This window comes from Elephas maximus, chromosome 10 (genome assembly GCF_024166365.1).
Source record: "Elephas maximus indicus isolate mEleMax1 chromosome 10, mEleMax1 primary haplotype, whole genome shotgun sequence".
Classification (NCBI taxonomy): domain Eukaryota; kingdom Metazoa; phylum Chordata; class Mammalia; order Proboscidea; family Elephantidae; genus Elephas; species Elephas maximus.
In genome coordinates, this window is record NC_064828.1 from 41,125,586 (window position 1) to 41,133,395 (window position 7,810).

Sequence of the window (7,810 nt, forward strand, 5' to 3'; positions counted from 1 at the left end):
ATTTTTATGCAAGGGATTGAAATGAACCTCAAGGTTGACTTTGAATAGAACAGGAGCCACAGTACCAATGGAAATAGCACAACCTCTTAATCTTCATTGTTGGTAGTATTGGGGGATATTAGGTGACTAACCTCAAGACATTTTCATTGCTATAGGTGCAAGGTATTTTTCCTATATAATGGATTTACCTGTTTTCAGTTGCAGTGATTCTGCAACTGGGGGCAATTTTTATCCCCCATGGACTTTGGCAGTGTCTGAAGCCATTTTTTAGCTGAAACAACTGTGTGTGTGTGGCGGCGGGGCACTAGAGGCATCTAGTAGGTGGGATACTGCTAAACATCCTACAATGCACAGGACAGCGCTCCGCCCCGCACAACAAGCATTATTGGGTCCAAAATGTCAGTATTGCTGACGTTAGGAAACCCTGAGTTCTGAGAATGAAGCACGAACTCTAGCTCATGAGTCCCAGGACCAGACTTCTATTTTACTGATTATTTCTATTGGCGTTATGTTTTATTTGCTTAGTAAGACAAATGTATCTCTGAAAATGGCAGTGTCTCTGCCTCGTCCTGAGGCCTTAGAAATAGGGAATTTGGAAGAGTACCTGCTTAGATGTTCTACTTTTCATAAAATGGAGTCAGAAATCTTCCTTAAGGGTTTGTCATTTAAATGTTATTTATTAAGTCAATAAAACGTGCCTTTGGAGTTGCTTAGCAACTTATGGAAAGCTTGCATTTTAGAAGTTCGTTTGTTTGTTTAAAACCAGGGTAGGTTGCATATTATTAGCTACATTACATGAATCAACAAAGAAATGTACACCGAAAATGGAATAAGATGTTTCAACACATTTTCTGCTCTCCGTGTCTGGCAATTAAAACGCTCTAATTGTCTGGCAGAATTGCATCAAGTATTTGACGAATGTTATTTACGTATGAAACTTCAACATAATATTGAGTATGTAAGAGAACCAAAGGGGAAAAATTAAGCAGGTTTGTCATAAAGTATGTGTTTATCTTAACCTTTCTTCTTCAAAAATCTTATCTACGAAGTACTTTTATCAGACACTAATTATACTCTTTCTGAAAAGAATTTCTCCAACACCCTTCAGTGCCTGCACCCTTTAATCATATCTCATTACATCTACCTAATCCATATCTTTTTCACATTGCCAGGACTCATTAACAGTTTTAAAAGCCAATCTTGGACACTATCATTTCTTGTAATTGAAATGAAAATAATGCCAATAATGTTTTATTTCTAAAATGTGACAGATCATTTAAATCTGTTCTGAAACCATCTCTCCTTTAAATATTAATGAGAAATTAACTTTCCAACATGCATTAAGCTAGCAGGAATGGTGAGATGTGTCTGAAAACCCTGAAGCACCTTTCTGAAGGAAAAGTTATTTTTATAAGCTGTTTAACAGTGGATCGTCAGTCACTTTGAAGGGAAGTGATCCTTGATTAACTGTTGGCTGATATTGTACTTCCACAGATGTGTGGCAGCAATACAGGTGCTACCTGTAAAACAGGACAGGTAATTTACAGGATCTAAGCATTTTATTTTTTCTGATTAAAAAATGTAAAAGCTTGACTGGACCTTCATCTCTATGTGTTCCACCACATAAATGCTGAAACAAGACAGACCAAATGCTTCACTGAAATGATGAAATACAGGCGTCATGGTTCCCATGATTTTAAAGAAAAGCCTGTAAATCTGGCTGGCACTTTATTCCTTTCGATTGCCCATTTTTAGAAATGGAAACCCTGACCACATTTGAAGTTAGATTAAGCATTTTGAACATTTTCCCGAGAGGTTTTGTGAAGAATATATCTTTGGAGAAGGGTGATGTTTTCTGTCTAATGGTGTTACATGAAGTAAAGCCACATGATAATGGCTTTTTAGGACTTGAAAGTCAAATGCTGTCCCTTGGAATATAACCGTTGGACTAACAAGTTATTCTCTAAAATGGAACCACTTCCTCCATTATAATTGAGCTTGAGGTTCTTTCTCGAAAGTACTTTTAATTTAAGAGTCATAGGAAAAGTTTAAGGCGGCTGGGTGGTACAATGATTAAGTGCTCAACTGATAGCCGCAAGATTGGTGGTTCGAACCCACCCAGGGACGCTTGGAAAGAAAGGTCTGGTGATCCGCTTCCAAAAGGTCACAGTTTTGAAAACCTTATGGAGCAGTTCTACCCTGCACATAGGGTCGCCATGAGTTGGATTCAACTCCAGGGCAACTAACAACAACAGGAAAAGTTTAACGGTCATATTTAATTATGCAGATAACTATTAAGTTATCGAGTTTGGAAAAAGCACCCACCAAAAGTCATTGTTCAAAAATACAGCTTATAAACAGGTACCCAAGCTATTATTCAGTCATAGTGGAAACGGAGTCAGAGCTTCATTCCTCTTTGATTTTTTTTCCTATTCATTAATTCTGCCAGGTAGCAATTATTTATTTTGAGGTTTTTTTTAATGTTCTTTTTTTTTCCCCTATGGAATACATATTCTTTTCTTCTAGAACTTATCTGTTTCTTCTGATTTCTCCCCATTGATATGGTTCAGATTGTTGTTGACTATAGGGAGCAGTTAGTAAGCAGAGTCAAGTGAAACCATGTGATAGTTGGTGAGTTTGTTTTTCTGTATCTTTTACAGTTCCACAGTTGCTAAGAATTGAGTAGGGTAAGATAATTAGAATTTTAGGATTTGTGAACACTTTTTTTTCAAAAATTACTCAATTTTTTTTCTTTTAAATTCTTTTTATTTCTTTATTCATTTTAGTGGGGAGAAGTTTTACATTTACTCAGTTAGACACAACAAGTTCTTCATATGTGTTCTTTTTGCTTTCACTAGCTTGAGTAGTTGGATCTAACCTAATTTTTATGGTACTGGACAATGCTTATTTAAATGGAACTTTTCCCCATTTATTATGAATTAAATTAGGTTGACTAATAAAAATGAAATTGGGTAAACGTAACAAAAGATTACGTAACAAAAACAACATAAAAAAATTACAGGTCCAGCATTAATATACTTTTTTTAAAATAATTTTTACTGTGCTTTAAATGAAAATTTACAAATCAAGTCATTCTCTCACACAAAAACCCATATACACCTTGCTAAAAAAAAAAAAACAAAACACTCCCAATTACTCTCCCCCTAATGAGACAGCCCCCTCTCTCCCTCCACTCTCTCTTTTTGTGTCCATTTCTCCAGCTTCTAACCCCCTCCACCCTCTCATCTCACCTCCAGGTTGGAGATGCCAACATAGTCTCAAGTGTCCACCTGATCCAAGAAGCTCACTCCTCACCAGCATCCCTCTCCAACCCATTGTCCAGTCCAATCCATGTCTGAGGAGTTGGCTTCGGGAATGGTTCCTGTTTAATATACTTTTAAGATTGTCTACCTTTTAAGCATAATTTTCATCTGTGTGTATTTCTCTCATAAGAAATTTCATTGTTTTTGTACTGATCATCTACTTTCTTGTCCTTTTTATGTTATTTTCAGAAGTTTTCCATTGGTCGGTACCATGAAGGCTGATGGCTTGATCACCCACTGTATCGGAGGCTATCTACTTATCTGTGAGCAGTTATCAACCAGAGGTTTCCAACTATGAGCTCTCCAACTCAAAGAAAAGTACCTGGATTCAGGCAGAAAGACATTTGGGAAGGAAAGATGTTCCCTTCGGGGACCATAATGCAGAGAAAGTTACTTCAGGATTCTTTCTGTGTTTTTGAAACTTTTTTCTACAGTATCCTCCAGACTCTAGTTAAACTAGGATTCATCCAGGTCTGTTCAATATCGGGAATTCTTGGTCCTCTTCCCACCCTCTGGCTCCACAGATAAAGAAGAGATGATAATAAATGAATAAAAATTGCTTGTTTCTATCTGACTGAATCATTCCAGTCTTGAAGCACCCTGGTGGTTTAATTAGCCTTATTAGTGCATTTAGTATCTCCCACACATTTGTTAGTGGGAAAGTGCGCCTACTTGGCATTTGCTTAGTTGGAAAAAGGACCATTAGCCCTGTGGCACTGGACTTTGCTCCTGAAGCGCATGGCACTGTGGCAGCATAAAGCTTGAACAAGCTTAGTTTTTTCACTGATGCATGTACCTGGCATAGCACCATCTTTCTCTGTCTTAGTATGCTAGCTTTGACTTGTACTGGGCCACACATCCTTCCAGAGCTTAGTATGGCATTTGATCCATTATAAAGAGATATGATGCCTCTTCTGGGGAAAGTTTGAGGGATTTTATCCCAGCAATCCAGAAGTATGTTAAGATAATTAACCAAATCCTGTGGATATACTGCTTCTACCTTAAGTGAAAGAAAAACAGAACAGCTGCCATTATTTATCCTCATTTCTTATAAATAGGCAGGATTTTTCAGTGTGTATTATCTTATCCTAGAATTCATTCTTTCAGTTCTTATTTGTGTTGGTTCTTAGAGGTTATAATGAGAGAGGTGCTAGCAAAAAAATTGAAATAAAGGGCACAAGATGAGATTGCCTTTTGAGAATTAAACTTCAAGATCAACACAAAACAGATCAGCACAAAGATACGCAAAGTTATTTTAAAGGAACAGATTAACTCCTGTGCAGCAGGACTTGGCTTAAACTAATTGAAGGTATTAGCAGTCCACAGAAAGAATATTAGTTATGAAAGCACAGATGAAGGAAAATCAGAACCAATGTAGGCAAAGCCTTTCCAAACATGGTTCAGAGAGGGAGTGGACTTTGTCCAGTGGACTCAATCACAATGCCAAGATCACTCCTATTGTGAATAAACATCAGGCTATTCAAACTTGATGCTTTTAAACATCCCGTGCATTAAAATGCCTTCATTTTGAATCCATGTTTTTCAAGCTGGGACAACTTCTGGCATATGGATAAAATCAGGAACTTAGGCTTTCAGTGTGAGAGCCAGATCCAGGATTATAGTATATTTGCCAAGGTCAGCCCTTTTTGCAGACCTTCCTGTGACAGACGAAATGCACATACAACTACATGATTTTTATTGTGGACAGGAGAGTAGTTGAAGTAAATTATCATTGCTCAAATAATGATTTATTGGGGCCAAAGATCACCCACAATACAATATTATACATTAAAAACATAACCATGAAGTCAAAAAGAATTTTGGAGTCCTAAATTCACTTGTTAACTGTGAGATCATCTTAATTTTATAGGCTTCAGTTTTTTCTGTCTAGTAAGCATACTCTTAAAACTGCTTAGCCCCATGCCCAGAGTGTGGTAAGGAACAACTGTAGCTAGTGCTTTAGGCATTTGTCACTATGATTATTAGTAAAATAATAAGATGAAATATATTTAGAATATGATTAGGGAAGAAGACTCTAACAAGGATCAATATTTGAAGTCATATAGTTTCTAAAAACTATTACTGCTCTAATATTTAGGACGAGTACAACTACCATATTTGCCTTCCTCTGAAGTTCCAGTTTTTATTTCTATCCCCTGTAACTTTTTATTACTTGTAATATTTGAGGAATAGATAAATTAATGAAGGAAGAATATTCTGGCCTCTACCGATTCTCAGCGGCTTAATAGAGTCAAGCAAGATTTATTTCTCCCTCATGTCACATTCCAGTGTGGTTCAGAATGGAGAATAGGCTGGAGCTTTGCCCCATTCAGTAGAGTTTAGACATTCAGGGACTCAGGAATGGCCGTGCCGTCCAATAGGGCCTTGGACTCTTTCCTGGATTTTCTGCATTGGGTAGGGAGAAATGAAAGCTTTTTGGTCCTGCAGGATAACCTCTCATTCCATTGGCCTGAAGTTAGTCATGTGACCCAACTTAATTGCAAGGGAGGCTCCAGACTGTTATTTAGCTGTGGGTTTAGAAGGAAAAAGAAATGGGTTTGCTGAACACACAGCATTATCTCTGCCTTACCAGCCAAGTAAATGCTACCACCCACAAAACTAAATCTCATGATTTTTTTTCTAAATTTTTATTAATTAGTTAATGTTAGGGAAGAGCTCTTGCCTACAAAGTATATTTGCATGCAATTTTATAGAGCTATATAGCTCACACTAGAGAGCCTTTGTCAACAGGGACAAGGATGGCTTTCCTATCACCTTTTGATAATTTTTTGTTCAATAGGGAGTCTCTGGATAACTCTTGGTGTAACACTTATCCTACTTCATTTCTATTTAAAGCTGGTATATGTGAAAGAGATTATATCCTCAAATGAGCATTTTTCTTGCTTTTATCATCTTGTGTCATTATCCCAGCATTCTTATTATTATAGTTGTTATTGAGAGCATACTTTCAGATTTAGAATAGAGATTAACTGTAAAATAAGTAAATAGGAAATTGTTTTGTTAGAATGAAGTATAAAAGTCAATGCTTTTAGAATTTTTTTTTTAAGTTAACTGCTATTTCAAAGTGACTACAGTATTTGAAAAGTGGATTGACAATCTTAGGTTCAAGAATTTTCTTCTGTGAAGAATGGCTATGATGGCAAACTTTACGTACAGTGCAAGCATTGCTATGATGCTCCAAAATCTGACTTTTTCGCAAGTTCCACTTTACTGCTGAGACTCTTCTTTGTATTTAAATTCATTCGGTATTATGAATCTCAGGGATTCTCCAAAAGATAGACTTTTAATATTTTCCTGATGGTATTTCTTCATTATGATTAAGGACAGAGATGAAAACTTCCTGTTTATTTTGCAATTTACCCAACAAATTGCAAATGATAACAATTAGCACTCAATGTCCACGTTGTAGTTATATCAATAATCTGTTGGCGACTGGCTTTGTAAATTTATTTCAATATGATCCTATCAATATACTATTTCCAATTATATTGATACTGTTTTCGAAGGAATCAATATTTTAATTACTTTCTCATAATGATTACACATATATGAAATTGTTTTGTATTTTGGTCTCTTTTATTAGAAATCAAACCATCCTGTATTAGCCATGTTTAATCAGAAGATACATTTGTAATACTCTTTAAGATACATTTTTAAATGACCATTTCAGGAATTAAGTGAAGTTAAAAATGTGCATTATTTTACATGATTATATATTCAGGTCCTTACTACTGTTTTAGTGTCTATTACACTAATTAATAATTCTTACATGATATATTTGTTGTTCTCCAACTGTTTTTTTAGTACATTGAACACTTTTTCATATAATTACTTGTTTGCAAATTAAGGGTTAGAGAGTTTAAAATAATAACATCATAATTTTAGTTTCAGTGCCTTTATTAAATAAATAAATGTAGAAAAATGAATATCCATAAATACATTAGTTCTTTAATTGGAAATGCATACTACTTAATTGAACAATTCTGTGAAAGAAAATGTTTGCAAATACACATTTAGAAAAGTGAAAAATGACATTTGCATGATTTTATTAAGTAGAAATGTATTAAATGTGTACTCATAAGAATTACTATTGAATATTTAAGCATGATGCATTTTTAAGCTCAGTTGTCTTCATAATCTATCTTTGTATATCACTTTTACTGATAGTATCATTTATGTTATATAATTCATTTTCTTGAGGAGCCCTGGTGGCACAGTGGTTAAGAGTTAAGGCTGCTAACCAAAAGTTCGGCAGTTTCAATAAAAACTATTGATCAAGACAAGGAAGAATTTACCAAAAACGTTTACCCAACCACCCTAAAACTTTCATTTTCATTTACTCTAGTGAATGTGAACCTTTTCAAAAGTTTCTAAGTTTTCAGTCTACTAGGACATGCAAGTTATTGAATATTAATGTAAAATTATTACCTTGAGTGTTGCATATTCCGTATGAGATTTTATATAAT